Raw genomic sequence first — 16,500 nt, 5'->3', positions numbered from 1 at the left:
GTAAATGACTCATTTCTCTAATGACCTATACTTTTTATGTGAAGCAGTTTAATCAAAGTGGAAAGCTTTGAAATTTTTGAATTTTGGTATAGTGACTTTTCGAAATCTTTTAATAGGTTGTAAAACGTTTTGGCTTCAACTTTAGGCTCCTCTCCAAGTAAATCATTATAACCAACCTCCACAGTTTCTCTATCATTATTAGGATATAAATCCCTCGGCATTTCATGTATTTCATCCTCATCCTCATAATCTTCTACTTCATTATCAACTTCAACTTCGCATTCTGACTGTGGCTCACCCAAAACTTCACCATGATGATACCAAAAGGTATAATTTCAAATTATTCCATATACTTTCAAATGTATCTCGACTGTCTCACGTGTTACTAATGTTGTGTAACAACATTTGACACACTAACAACGTATTTCATGCAATTCTCCTATTCTTCTCAAGGCATAATCCAAAAGCTTTTGCACCCCAATTAAATAGGCTTCGTCAAGTCAGTTATAAACAAGTTGCATCCATTGCTTACTTGGTGACATAAACTTGGATAGTAAATAAAAAAAATATTTAAAAAATTAAGATAACAAAATTATTAAGATGCACATTTCTTGAAAAAAAAAGTTTTAGGATGCACATTACTTGTTATCAAACTTGTCACACTCATCTTTATGACTAAACTTCCTACGATTTCACAGGAATGAGATAAAATACAAGTTGATATGGATAACATATAACACACAATTGCTCAAGAAAATGAGAAATTAAAACACATAAGATACTTTATAGCTAAATCACTGATTTTCTGTCTTACAGGTTAGATGCATAGAAAGCTTGCATTTCAGCAAGGATAAGTCAGTTCGTACAACTAGAAGGCCAAAGTTATGTGATTTTATTTTAATAGATTAGTGCATACGTGTTACTTCAGGTGTTTGAAGTGGCTCTGCCGTTGCATTTGGTTGAGCTCCGAAAGCCTGGTGGTGACACATTAGAGTTTCACAAGGCATGTTCTTGTTTAAATTCCTAGAATAATTGTGACATTGTGTATCATGAACTCTCCTGTAATTATTGGAAGACCTTAGTGACTTAACATATTCTTGGACCTTAACAAGGGCAGTTCTACAAGAACTTCTCTTCGGGATTAAAAGATATAGTCTGGACATCCGAACAACCATTTGAAGAAAAAAGGTCTTTTTCTTGTAATCAATAGAAGTCTCTTTGCATATTTAGTGTATGGTTAAATGGAAATGTTCGTTATATATTTGTGACTTCTTTCTTCTAATAATATTTTGTGGCTCTTGACAATTGTTAACTTAATGGTGCTTCTTGTTCAGGTCTTAATAAGAGGTTGTTCCTCCTTGTACTGTAATGATCCGACCAGTTATTTTGATTCCTAGCGCGTCGTTCGGTAGTTTGAGGCCTTGAATAGCTTCAGTTCATATATTACGACTTGTACGTGTTGTCAGAATTGGATTTTGGGAAGTTCGGAATTGATTCGGAAGGATAATTCTCAATTGGGAAGCTTTAAGTTGGAAAAGTTGACTAAGGGTTGACTTTTGAGTAAACGACCTCGCAATCGGGATTTGGAGGTTCCAATAGGTTCGTATGATATTTTAGACTTGGGCATGCGTTCAGGTTGAGTATCGGAAGACCATGAAGCATTTTGGCGCTTATTGAGGAAAGTTAACATTTTGGAGGTTTTAGAATTTCCTAAGTTTGGTTTGAAGTGGACTTTAGTGTTATCAATGTCTGTTTGAGATTTCAAGCCTTGGAATAGGTTTGTATCATGATTGGTGACTTGTGCGTAGAGTTAGGCATCATTCCAGGGTGTTTAAGTATGAATCGGACGCGTTCGTCGAAGTTTGAATGTTTGAAAGTTTGGAATTTTTCCTAAGTCTGACCGTGGTTTGACTTTAAGGCTATCTGGTTCAGATTTTAGGTTCGGGTCTTGGAATAGGTCTGTTTCGTCATTTGGAACTTGCCTGCAAAATTTGGTGTCATTCGGAGTTGATTTGATTTGGTTCGGACAATTGGTTGCAATTCTAAAAGGTCTTAAAGTTCATTGTGATTTTTATGCGTTTTGGCGTCCAATTCGTGATTCTAGAGGTTATTTTGGTGTTTTGATCGCTCGAGAAAGTTCGCGTTATGTCTTTAGACTTGTGTGTATGCTTGGGTTGGAGCCCCGAGGGCTCGAATGAGTTTTGAACGCGTTCCAGAAGAGTTTGTAGAGGTTTAGCTGGTTCTGGTGCGTTGTTCTCGCATTTACGAGGTTTTTATCGCATTTGCGATAGCCACATATGCGTGATCATTCTCGCTTTTGTGAAGATAGGATGGGGCAGGGAAGTTCACATTTGTAAATAAACTGTCGCTTTTGCGAAGTCACTCAGCTCGCATTTGCGACGCAGATAGTGTTGGTGTCACGATCCAAAAATCCATAAAGGTCGTGATGGCGCCGGACTCCACTGTCAGGCAAGCTAACAACAAATACTTAATTAGGTTCTCATTTTTGTTACTTTTGAAATCATATTTTCTTTCAATTAAATAGCAAAAGATGGAGTTTACAAAGTAAATAATAATATTTTTAACAATTTCAATACAAGACAACCCATTATCACCCCAAAACCCGGTGTCACAAGTGCATGGGCATCAACTAGGAAGATAAAATAAATAAAACACCTGTCCAGAATACAAATTAGACAGGAAAATACATAAGTAACTCTGAAGGGGACTCTGCTGGCTGCGGATCGTAGATGAGAATGCAACTCACCTAAGTCTCCGCATTTAACCACACCTCTGCGCCCACAAGGCTGCTAGTCATATATGCACCTGAACAAAAATGTGCAGTAAGTGTAGTATGAGTACATAAATCAACGTGTACCTAGTAAGTATCCCGCCTAACCCCGAAGAAGTAGTGATGAGGGATCGACTTCGACACTTACTAGTGGTCCAATATTATCAGGTACAGTAAAGAAGTGAATGAATATGAGTCAGAGTAAATATATGAAACAAACAAGTATAAAATACGTAGTACAATTTTCCTTTTTATAATTTACTCAAGCTCTCAACTAGCAAGTTCCCTCCGTAACCGGAGCATATATATATATATATATATATATATATATATATATATAGAGAGAGAGAGAGAGAGAGAGAGAGATAGTGGATTTCATCAAAGAGGTTGTCATAATCCAAATCAGGAAAAAACCGTCAGATACACTGGCTTCTTGCCAAATGTTACGCACGATTCCATGAGGATAATATATATATATAGGAAATGCCGAGGCGTACGGCCCGATCCAATATAAAAATAAACTGTGTACTGCCGAGGGTCGAACGACGCGAACCTTAGATGCATCTATTAACGTGCCGAGGCAAACGGCCCGCTTCCATGAGAGTGTGTTACATAAATCCCGCAGACGCGAACAGCCAGATCCTATAAGAGTGGTAGAAGAAAATACCCCACTCGTGAATTATACGTGCGACACTGTTAAATATAAATTTAAGGAATCTCTCCGCTCACGGATAATACTTGTGACGCGGTCAAATATAAATTTAACATTAAAATCATATCTCTTTCTTGATTCTTTTCAAAATAAGGGAAATTTAGCTTGTAGTTTTTTAAGAAAATTACCCTGCTCGCGAAACATATGTGCGACGCGGTTACACATATATTTCTTAAGGTATTATAGCATTACTCAATCCTTTTCGAAATTACGAAGTTCAAACGAAACCTTTTAAATCTTACGATCTTCAATTTCAACTCCTTTCAAAAATATTTAATAAATCTCGCTCCCTCTCAAGGAAGACAATAAACATAAATTAATAACAATATCAACAAGGCATGATGTGAGCCTAAAACTACCCGGACATAGGCATAGCTAGTAGCTACGTACGGACTCTTGTCACCTCGTGCATACGTAGCTCCCACAAATAGAAGCACACAATAATTTAGTTCACCTATGGGGTTAATTCCCTCTTACAAGGTTAGAAAGGAGACTTACCTGGCTCCGAAGTTCCATAACCGGCTTCCGAGCCCTTGAAACAACTAGAGTCGATGCACAACGCTCCAAAACTAGCCAATGATTATGCAAACCCATTAATATATTCTTAAATACTCAATGTAACCCAATTTATAACAATTTCTAACCCCGATAGAAAAGTCGATAAAAATCACCCTCATGCCCACGTGAACGGATTCCAAAAATTTTCGAAGATAAACTTTACCCAAAACCTCACGAACTCAAATATATAGTTTATTCTCAATTTCATGCCCAATTTCGTTGTCAAAATCTAAAAATACCAAATTCTAGGTCTTCTACCAAAAACTCCACAATTTATACTAATTTCCATGTTTAAATCCTTATACAAATCATGTATTTAACTTATAATAAGTGGGAATCACTTACCGTGGCATGGATGATGAAGAATGAGCGCCAAACTCGCTCCAAGACCGGCTCTCAAGGATAAAATAGGGTGAAAATGAGCCAAGCCCTCATTTTTAAAGAACACACTGCCCAGCCCCGATGTTCGCACCTGCGATGCCATGGCCGCATCTGCGGTCTTGCACCTACGGAAATCCCATCGCATGTGCGGCTCCAGCTCGGCCCAACATTCTCGCACCTGCGCTACTCTATTCGCACCTATGCCTTCGCAGGTGCGCAAATCTTTTCGCTCCTGTGGTTCTCAGCAGCCTTCCTCTTCCGCTTCTGTTAGCCATTTTCCCGCACCTGTTGGCTCGCACCTGCGACATTCATCATGCAGGTGCGGTTACACCAGATGCTCAGCTGCTTCAGCCCTTCTTCCAATTCTAAATTCGATCTGTTAACCACCCGAAATCCACCCGGGGCCCTCGGGACCTTAACCAATTTGAACAACACGTCCCAAAACACATTACGAACTTAGTCGAGCCTTCAAATCACATCAAAAAATGTCGACATCATGAATCGCTCCCAATTCAAACTTAATGAACTTTGAAACTTCAACTTCTATAATCGATACCGAAACCTATCAAATCACGTCTGATTGTCCTCAAATTTTGCACACAAGTCACATTTCACATTACGGACCTATTCCAACTTCCGGAATCGGATTCCAACCCCGATATCAAAAAGTCCACTTCTAGTTAAACTTCTAAAAAACCTTTAAATTTCTAGCTTTAGCCAAATGACTCCAAAATGACCTACGGACCTTAGAATCCACTTTCAGACACGCTCCCAATACCAAAATCACCATACGGAGCTATTCCCAGACTCGGAATCCCAAACGGACATTGATAACATTGAAATGCACTTCAACCCAAATTTATGAAATTCTTCCAAAATGCCAACTTCCACAATAGGCGCCAAAATGCTCCCGGGTCATCCAAAACTCGACCCGGACATATGCCCAAGTCCGAATTCATCATACGAACCTGTTGGAACCTTCAAATCCCGATTCTGAGATCGTTTACTCAAAAATCCAACCTTAATCAATTCTTCCAACTTAAAGCTTCCGAAATAAGAATTGTCTTTTCAAATCAACTCTGAACTTCCGAAATTTCAATTTCGACCACGCGTACCAGTCATAATACATGAAGTGAAGTTGCTCATGGCCTCAAACTGCTGAACGACGCGCTAGAGCGCAAAACACTTGGTAGGGTCGTTACATTCTCTCCCACTTAAACATACGTTCGTCCGCGAACATGCTAAGAACTGCTCTAGGATTGTCCGAAATTACTTTTTAATACCTCATGCACTTACCCGTGCTGCCACAACTCAGTTAAGCACACTAGATCGAGCCAGTATGAAGATTCTCCCTTTTTTACTTAGCCAAATAAGCCTTAGAGTCCAATTCCAACATCCGAAATTCTCTGCCAGGCCTATAATATGATGCCGCAATGTGCCAATAAGCTACAAACTCGAACGTGATATATAAGGAAAATGAATCTCTGGAAGGGACTACTCAACCCACACAACTAATTAGACAACCGAAAAGGTGTTATGAACCTTCCCCAAAAAATGGAAAACAAAACACACAAAAATATATATAGGGGACTATAATCAACATCCCCACTATTGCGGCGTGCAACCCAATCCAAACAACATACCCATGGCGGCGTGCCACCTGATCCACACATAAAATCTACATAAAGAGATACTTACCGAGCTAGAATGCTCATTACTACAAAATACCCGAATATCGGCCACAAGCACGGTAAGTGCATAATACCATCCCTGGGGAGATAGATAGCACCATACGCTACAAAACTCAAGCACAACTAAGGTGCGATATATGATTTGAATCTTGAGAGCCATCCTGCTCACATAACATCATCTCTATGTGGAACCTCAACACATAAGAAATTTACCAAGCCGTTTCATAACTCACACGACACAATATAGTATTACATGAAATAGCCGACGATGAAACGACATCCAACGTCCGAATACTCCTCCATAAGGAGCGCTATGTTGAAATGAACATTTCCGGCCTGATATAGAGCCCATATTCATATTTAAATTCATCCACAGACCTTAAGCCGATTTTGATCGCGCCGTACTAGGCTAATAACCTTTCAAGGATCTATAATAACCCTTTTTCCCATAACACACAAGAACATGCATCTTAACCGGAACAAACTTCCATAATCTACAACCAAGTGAACCGAGCGCCCTTCAGGGATAAATTCTCGAATCAGTGATATTACCACAATCTTCATACTTGATTTCAATCGTCACTCAATCAAGTGACTACATGCCACTCTAACATAATTTTCCATGGGACACGCTCCCACAACCTTCCGCACCAAGTAACAAGTCTGCACATCCATACCATCGGTCACACTAATGCTGTAAAGAACATCAAGAACCCACAATCAGTACGCAAAGCCTTTTACACAGGACACTGATCTTAGGTGACGCTGGAGACAATACCAGCTTATTCTAAACATCTAAATTCCTTTTCCTGCTCATCCGAGCTCCTGACATCCTTGTCAATACCGAACTGCAACCTCAATCCCTAATCTTTCAAATTTCATGCCGTTCACCGCACCTATCTTACCAATATGCAAGGACCCCCAAAATTGCATCATAGGTCCTAAAACACTAATAGGATACACACTTCACTTTGTAGAAGCCTTTTACTTTACTCGTTTCAAGAGAATCATTGCAACACATGACTAAATTCTCATAACGGTAGAACACACAAATCCTCAAGTAGTGGTCTAAACCACCATAACCCTTCCGGGATCCGCCCACACATAATAGGCTATAATACTCGAATGCATCCAAATACAATCAATTACGGCGGCCGTCAAGCCTTTCACGTCCCGCCACAGATCACATGCACAACATAATCACGCTGAAGGAACTAATCACTGCCACCATCATGCCAATTCAACCATGGCTAACCGATCCGACTTTTTCTAACTTATCCTTAACTTGTCTTAGAAATAATAATAACTCCAGTCAATATATAACAAACTCAATCTGCATTCATCCTGAGTGGCCTTGAATCACGAGACCATGCTGTCTCAAATCCAACGAACCATCTCATACCCTCCTTGTGCACATATTAGCATCTTCAACTGGTACACCCATTCTGATAATTCCTCTATGAGTTTGAAGTTATTTTCTCTCATTCCTCCAATACTACACCGCAGACTAAAAGTAACATAGAACACTCCAAGCTTCTTTTCATAATCTGCAAAAGTTCGATACTTAACTATACTACTGGCTCAAAATCCTTAAGCACCGCACTCTGAATTATTTTTTTTGAACTCAATAGAATCATTGCTGCGAGTCACCCACTCCGAGCTGGTCCCAAATATAATCAACTCCAAGGCTCTGCTAGCACATGAACACTCTCTCAATAAGCACCGGACTGAATCACTTTTCTTGTACATCACATCTGCACGAAACATAAACTCTGAGTCTTCCCAAAGCCTGAACATGAATCGATAAGGCCAATTATAGCACACATTCCTCAAATTCTTTGCCCAAATCACCACTGATGACCTTCTTCCTTAGGCATAATATCCCACCAATATGTCGATAACCAGAAATTTCATAATTAGCCGACCATGCAATCCAACCGTAGGTGGTGGAACTCTCCCACTTAGCTTGAAGATACCATTGCATAACTCTATAACCCGCCAAGATTTTTTCTTCATCGTTGAACTGATCTTGCACAACCAACTCGCCAAATTCCTCGAAATCCTTCCATTTGACCTTTCATGAACACTCTGAATCACTAACCACATTCACATATTCGACCTCTTGCCGGATAACCAGTAGAATTATTTCGTGACAGCACCATCAACACCACACAACCGCTAATCTGCTCATAGGAGATAACCCACATGTGGAAATTCCATGCCGACATCATTTAATGTCGCTGCACTAGGTACAATAACTACGAAATCAGTAACCTATCCTGAGCCCGTGCTCATTCACCAGTTGTACATGTCCGTTCACTCCTCATGGACATCAACATAAGGTACGACAATACATTCCAATCCAAAGTCATGTTGTATCCTTTTTCATATCAAACAACTCCCTCCTGTCACACCCAATCTTCCTCAATATAGCAGTTAATATTCCAAATTAAGTTCGTAGACCTAGTCACGGTCCACTATGAATCCCAAATCACTCTAAACTTTCTCGAGGCATATAGTCATCCTACCACAGAACCCATATGCTACCCTGCCTCAAAGGCGAATCGAAGAAAATCATAAAACCGGCGAACTTAATACATTCAATCAAGGACGACGATACCATACCTCAGATGAAGATTCCATCACACTAGAAAATACCAAGCCTCGTTACTCTATCAACCCAAATCTGGACATTCATAGGCCAATTGCTTTTCCTCCGCCGAAATAGGATACTGAATCTCGGAACCATGCACTAAGTAAACCTCCTTCCAAGTGATTCACTGCCCCGACACATACGCAAGCATCCTACCATCACATCAATACTGTGCGACAACAACTCCTGAGCACCATAGCAACCTGTGCATAGCCTCAAAGCTCTCAGAAGTATAGTTATTGAGCTAAAATGACAGAATATCCTTCCGCAAGACGACGACAGTAGTCCAAACAACTACACAGGGAGAAACATTCCACACCACATCTGTAGTTCCATTAAAATTCCTCAATTCCCGATTTGTAACCAGCGCTTCACGTCACACAAGATTGAATGGGAAGGAAATGAAGGCATAAGCCTCAAAGGAATCAAATTACACGATAAGGAATCAAGAAGGAAAGTGCTCCTAACAGCCCTGTAGCCTCTCGAAGATAAGTACAACGTCTCCATACCGATCCGCAAGACTCTACTAGACTTGCTCATGACTCGTGAAACCTAAGTAAACCTAGTGCTTTGATACCATGTTGTCACGACCCAAAAATTCATAAAGGTCGTGATGGCGCCGGACTCCACTGTTAAGCAAGCCAACAATAAATACTTAATTAGGTTCTCATTTTTGTTACTTTTGAAATCATATTTTCCTTTAATTAAATAGCAAAATATGGAGTTTACAAATAATAATATTTTCAACAATTTCAATACAAGATAACCCATAAATACCCAAAACCCGGTGTCACAAGTGCATGAGCATCAAATAGGAAGATAAAATAAAAAACAACACCTGTCCAGAATACAAATTAGACAGGAAAATACATAAGTAACTCTGAAGGGGTCTCTGCTGGCTGCGGATCATAGATGGGAATGCAGCTCACCTAAGTCTCCGCATTTAACCAAACCTCTACGACCGCTAGGCTGCTAGTCATATATGCACCTGCACAAAAATATACAGCAAGTGTAGTATGAGTACCTAAATCAACGTGTACCTAGTAAGTATCCTGCCTAACCCCGAAGAAGTAGTGACGTGGGGTCGACTTCGACACTTACTAGTAGTCCAATAATATCAGGTACAGTAAAGAAGTGAATGAATATGAGTCAGAGTAAATATATGAAACAAACAAGTATAAAATACGTAGTACAATTTTTCTCTTTACAATTTACTCAAGCTCTCAACTAGCAAGTTTCCTCCGTAACCGAAGCATATATATATATATATATAGATATAGTGGATTTCATCAAAGAGGTTGCATAATCCAAATCTGGGAAAAACCCTCAGATACACTGACTTCTTGCCAAACGTTACGCACGATTCCATGAGGATAATATATATATATAGGAAATGCCGAGGCATACGGCCCGATCCAACATAAAAGTAAACCGTGCACTGCCGAGGGTCGAACGACGTGAACCTTAGATGCATCTATTAAACTGCCGAGGCGAACGGACCGCTCCCATGAGAGCGTGGTACATAAATCCTGCCAAGGCGAACGGCCCGATCCTATAAGAGTGGTAGAAGGAAATAACCCGCTCGCGAATCATACGTGTGACGCGGTCAAATATAAATTTAAGGAATCTCCCCGCTCGCGGATCATACTTACGACGCGGTCAAATATAAATTTAACATTAAAATCATATCTCTTTATCGATTCTTTTCAAAATAAGAGAAATTCAGCTTGTAGCTTTTTAAGGAAATTACCCCGCTCACGAAACATACATGTGACGCGGTTACACATAGATTTCTTAAGTTAATATAGTATTACTTAATCTTTTTTGAAATTACGAAGTTCAAACGAACCCTTTTAAATCTTATGTTCTTCAATTTCAACTCCTTTCAAAAACATTTAATAAGCAAACTCAACCTCGCTCCCTTTCAAGGCAGACAATAAACATAAATCAATAACAATATCAACAAGGCATGATATGAGCCTAAAATTACCCGGACATAGGCATAGCTAGTAGCTACGTACGGACTCTTGTCACCTCGTGCGTACGTAGCCCCACAAATAGAAGCACACAATAATTTAGTTCACCTATGGGATTAATTCCCTCTTACAAGGTTAGAAAGGAGACTTACCTGGCTCCGAAGTTCCATAACCGGCTTTCGAGCCCTTCAAACAACTTGAGTCGATACACAACGCTCCAAAACTAGCCAATGATTATGCAAACCCATTAATATATACTTAAATACTCAATATAATCCAATTTATAACAATTTCTAACCCCAATCTAAAAGTCGATAAAAATCACCCTTGGGCCTTCATGCCTGGATTCCAAAAATTTTCGAAGATAAACTTTACCCAAAACCTCACGAACTCAAATTTATTGTTTATTCTCAATTTTATGCCCAATTTCGTGGTCAAAATCCAAAAATACCAAATTCTAGGTCTTCTACCAAAAGTCCCATAATTTATATTAATTTCCATGTTTAAATCCTTATACAAACCATGCATTTAACTTATAATAAGTGCGAATCACTTACCTTGGCATGGATGACGAAAAATAAGCTCAAAACTCGCTCCAAGACTGGCTCTCATGGAGAAAATGGGGTGAAAATGAGCCACGCCCTCGGTTTTTAAAGAACACGCTGCACAGCCCTGACATTCGCACATGCAGTGCCATGGCCGCATCTGTGGCCCTGCACCTGCGAAAATCCCATCGCATGTGCGGCTCCATCTTGGCCCAACATTCCTACACCTGCGCTACTCTCTTCGCACCTGCACCTTCGCAGGTGTGCAAATCTTTCCACTCATGTGGTTCTCAGCAGCCTACCCTTTCCGCTTCTGCGAGCTATTTTCCCGCACCTGCGGCCCTCTTCACGCAGGTGCGGTTACACTAGTTGCTCAGCTACTTCAGCCCTTCTTCAAATTCTAAATTCAATCCGTTAACCACCCGGAATTCAACCGGGGCCCTCGGGACCTTAACCAATTATACCAACACGTCCCAAAACATATTACGAACTTAGTCGAGCCTTCAAATCACATCAAAAAATGTCTACATTATGAATTGCAACCCAATTCAAACTTAATTAACTTTGAAACTTCAACTTCTACAATCGATGCCGAAACCTATCAAATTACGTCCGATTATCCTCAAATTTTGCGCACACGTCACATTTGACATTACGGACCTACGCCAACCTCCCGAATCAGATTCCGACCCCGATATCAAAAAGTTCACTTTCGGTCAAACTTCTCAAAAACCTTCAAATTTCTAACTTTAGCCAAATGACTCCAAAATGACCTACGGACCTCCGAATCTACTTTTGGATGCGCTCCCAATACCAGAATAACCATACAGAGCTATTCAAAGACTCTGAATCCCAAATGAATATTGATAACATTGAAATGCACTTCAACCCAAATTTATGAAATTCGTCCAAAATGCCAACTTCTACAATAGGCGCCGAAACGCTCCCGGTTCATCCAAAACTCGACCCGGATATTCGCCCAAATCCGAATTCATCATATGAACCTGTTGGAACCTTCAAATCCCGATTTCGAGATTATTTACTCAAAAATCCAACCTTAGTCAATTCTTCCAACTTAAAGCTTCCGAAATGAGAATTTTATTTTCAAATCAACTCTGAACTTTCGAAATTTCAATTCCGACCACGCGTACCAGTCATAATACCTGAAGTGAAGTTTCTCATGGACTCAAACTGCTGAACGACGCACTAGAGCTCAAAATGACCGGTCGGGTCGTTACAGTTGGTCGGGCTTCGCTTTTGCGACGCCAATTTTGCATTTGCGACCATCGCATTTGCAAGGCCCATGTCGCAAATGCGGCATTTGAGGATGTTATTAAGACTTCATTTCGGGACTTAGCCCATTTCTCTCATATTTTCTTTTGGTTGGGTGATTTTTGGAGCTCTTGGAGGAAAGCTTTTCATCATCTATTTCAAGGTAAGTAATTCTCACATATTGTAGGTTAATTACATGGATTCTATAAGCATTTAACATGGAAATTGTGGAAAATTGTTGGATTTTTTAAGAAAAACCTAGAAATCGTATTTTTGGAATTTGACCACAATTTTGGAAATAGAATTAGGAATAAATCATATATTTGAGTTCGTAATATTATGGAAAAAGTTTATCTTTGAAAATTTTCGAAATACGGACACGCGAGATCGAGGGTTGACTTTATTGACTTTTCGAGCGGATTTTGACCACGATTTTGATTGATTTGCACATTGTTTCACTAGTTTGGGATCGTTTGGCTTTGAGTCGAGGATTTAGAGAGGCATTGGAGCATGTTATGGAACTTTGGAGCAAGGTAAGTCTCCTGTCTAACTCTGTGAGGCGGAATTTATCCCGTAGGTGTTATACTTTTATGTGCTACATGTTGGGGGAGCTACGCACATATGCGTGATGAGTGTCCGTGCGTATGATAGGATTCCTGATTTGCCAGGGTAGACTTAGGTTCACACCATGCTTTAGTTGTACTATTTGAGTTATCCTTGCATGTTGAGTTCCTTTATTACGCATTACGATCTGAGACTAGGCTTACGTAGAGTAATAGACCCGCTATTGTAGAGATTTGACGAGCTACTTGATTTAGCCGCAGAATAATTGGGCTCCCCTTACGGATGTCTCCCGCGTTGTGCGTCTCCATCGAAAAGTATCCTTAAATTTTATAACTCACACGTTTATTCGTGAGTGGGGTCAAGGACCTATTAAAGCTTCTTATTCTAATGGGATCAGGCCGTTCGCCTAGGCAAGATTTTGTACCACTCTTTTAGGATCGAGTCGTTCGCCTCGGCAGTATCATATTCTTGTGGGATTGGGTCGTTCGCCTCGTCAGTATCATATTCTAATGCGATCGGATCATTCACCTTGGCAGTATCATATTCTTGTGGGATTGGGTCGTTCGCCTCGGCAATATCATATTCTTATGGGATCGGGTCATTCGCCTCGGCAGTATCATACTCTTATGGGATCGGGCCGTTTGCCTTGACAGTATCATATTCTTATGGGATCATGTCGTTCACCTAGGCAGCTTCATGAAACACTCTTATGGGATCGGACCATTTGCCTTAGCAGCGTCGTGCGTAATATTTGACATGAAGTTATCGTATCCGTGAGTTTTCTTGATTTGAGTTTTGACGACCTGTCTGGTGGGGACCAGTTTACTTATGTACTCCGGTTGAGGAGGTAACCGATAATTAAGAGCTTGAGTTTACTGTTCAGAGGAGGATCGTTCCACGTACCTATATTTGCTCATACCATTTATTTACCCTACCTCATATTTGTTTACTTCTTACAGTATTTGATTTATTGGACCACTAGTAAGTGTTTATGTCGACCCCTGATCACTACTTCTCCGGGGTTAGGCTGGATAATTACTGGATATGTGTTTTGTTGATTTACTTACTCATGCTACACTTGCTGCGCTAATTGTGCATGTATATATATATATATATATATATATATATATATATATATATATTGGCTATTGCGATCCGCACTGCGATGAGTTGCATTCCATGTTACGATCCGCATCATGCATAGTCTCCATCAGATTTATTTACATTCTCCTGTCTAACTTGTATTCCAGACAGATGTTATATTGTTATTGTACCTTCTAGTAGATGCTCATGCACTTATGACAACGGGTTTTTGGGGTGTCCTAGAATTTGTTATGGATTGATTTACATTGATACTCTATCACTTATTATTTTAACGAAACTGTACGTATCTACGATTTATTTTAATGTACTAACCTCTCTATCTAAGTGAGATTCATGACTTTAAAAATAATAAAATGATTAATTAAGTGTTGGCTTGCCTAATGGCGACGTTGGGCGCCATCATGGCCTATAGTGGATTTTGGGTCGTGACATGTATAGTGGCTATAATGTTCAAATCACCCTGTAGAATCCATAGAGAGGAATTTACAAGAGTAGACATTTGTAGATGCATCAATGTTCCATTGTTTCTATGTATGAATTTGATCCATACACACAGTACAATAGCATGATCTGTTGACAGCCAGCTTCTCATGATGACAGAAGCACTCAAAATGGTGCATATGTTTGTAAAATTCAATATACAGGATTCCATAAGTTCATACTGACATGATCTCCATTGTGCCAACACCAATTGTTGCGGATTTGCATAGGGAACTATTTTCCTATTTTCAATTCAAGCTTTTGTTTCAACCATAACCACAGGTTCTCTTTTTCTTTTTTCTGGTACCACCATTCATCTCTTTTTCTGAACTAGCAGATCGTCTTATTATCCCTTTCCCATAGTGTGTGTACATGTAAATATTTTATCATTAAATTCTGCAATGTGATTCACTCCATTTTTGCTAGATTTTATCTCAAAACATTTGAATTCCAACAAAAGTCTCTATCTTTTTCATTAAATTGCAGGTTTTATTTATTGAATAAGCACATAGCTATAGAGTTCGGGGATAACAAGATTTTTGAACGTTGGGTTGTTTCTAGCAGAGACCCTACTGGGAGCCAATCTCATGACCCTTCAAGCAAGTCCCCAGAAGAATTGTATAATGCAAATCGCAAAGGAGAAAACCATCGCAGAAACGAAACTCTACAAGAAAAACTCAAAATTCTCCTCCTTGACCTACAAGCCCCATCTTTAAACCAATACTCTCACTTTTATCACTCACACAATATCTATCAGTACTCTAACCAACCCAATTGTAGAAAATAACTAAAGAAACAGAAAATTGTAGAACCCAATTTTTGATTTATGGTACAATCGAAAAACAAAAAACAAGAAGAAAAACAAAACAAAACAGATAAAAGAGAAAGAAATTAAACTTACTCTTGATTGGGCAGATAATCCAATGGTAAAGTTTGTGTAAAGTCCCTTGGAAAGAGATCGAAATTTTGACGCCAACCTTCTGAGTTCGGAATGATGAATTTTGCAACCTTCTGAATTCTGACCGATGAATTTTACAACCTTTTGAACTTTGAAGAGAATTGAAGTCGCCGCTTAATTAGGGATTGTAGCGTGAAAGTGATTTTTTGGAGAGATTTTAGAGAGAAATTGAATTTCTGGAGGGATTTTACAGTGAAAATATAATTTTTAGAGGTTGTTTTTACTTTACTTTTAGATTCCCACCTGTCCTATCCTGCTAAAATCGAGTATTAGAGACCAGATATTAAATTTTATATAGACCAGAATAAGTCTGGTAGTATATTTAGAAAAATAAATTGGGTATTAGAGACTAAAAAAAATCTCATCCCTATAAGTACACCTTTAGGGACCATATATAAAACTTGTCGCTAAATGTTGGTCCCTAATAAGCCTTTTTCATGTAGTGCACCTTACCATGAACCCACCATAATCACAACAACTAGGCCTCCAACCGGTCTTCCCAAGTCCGTGCTTACCAACCAGATACAAGAATTTGCGTTGTACCACAAATGAACGACTGAAAGATCTATCTCTACATATGCTTCCAAGACTAGACAGTACATCGCGATGATAATCAAGCATCTAAAGCCCTTTGTAACCCATCCGCAATATCACAAACTATCGGCGCATAGCGAATACTGAGTGTGAAACATCGCATACAAATGAATAGGAAGAATTAAAGTCGTAGGTTTCCAGCTGAAACAAGGTCGCATGATGAGGAAAGTAAGAAGGGAAATTTTCCTAAATGCCCTGTAGCTTCTCGAAGATACGTATGG

The 16,500-nt window shown here is 39.5% G+C and overlaps 1 long non-coding RNA gene across 1 annotated transcript; it reads right to left on the bottom strand.

Moving 5' to 3' along the window:
* Positions 1 to 9,505: 9,505 nt before the first annotated feature.
* On the bottom strand, positions 9,506 to 16,039 carry LOC138899583 (uncharacterized). Its single transcript, XR_011411311.1, has 2 exons — positions 15,629 to 16,039; positions 9,506 to 9,774 (listed from the first exon to the last, which is right to left on the bottom strand). It is a non-coding gene; the product is annotated as an uncharacterized lncRNA (long non-coding RNA).
* Positions 16,040 to 16,500: the final 461 nt, after the last annotated feature.

The sequence above is a fragment of the Nicotiana tomentosiformis genome, chromosome 9, assembly GCF_000390325.3.
Source record: "Nicotiana tomentosiformis chromosome 9, ASM39032v3, whole genome shotgun sequence".
Taxonomy (NCBI): Eukaryota; Viridiplantae; Streptophyta; class Magnoliopsida; order Solanales; family Solanaceae; genus Nicotiana; species Nicotiana tomentosiformis.
This window is presented reverse-complemented; position numbering and strand designations above follow the sequence as displayed.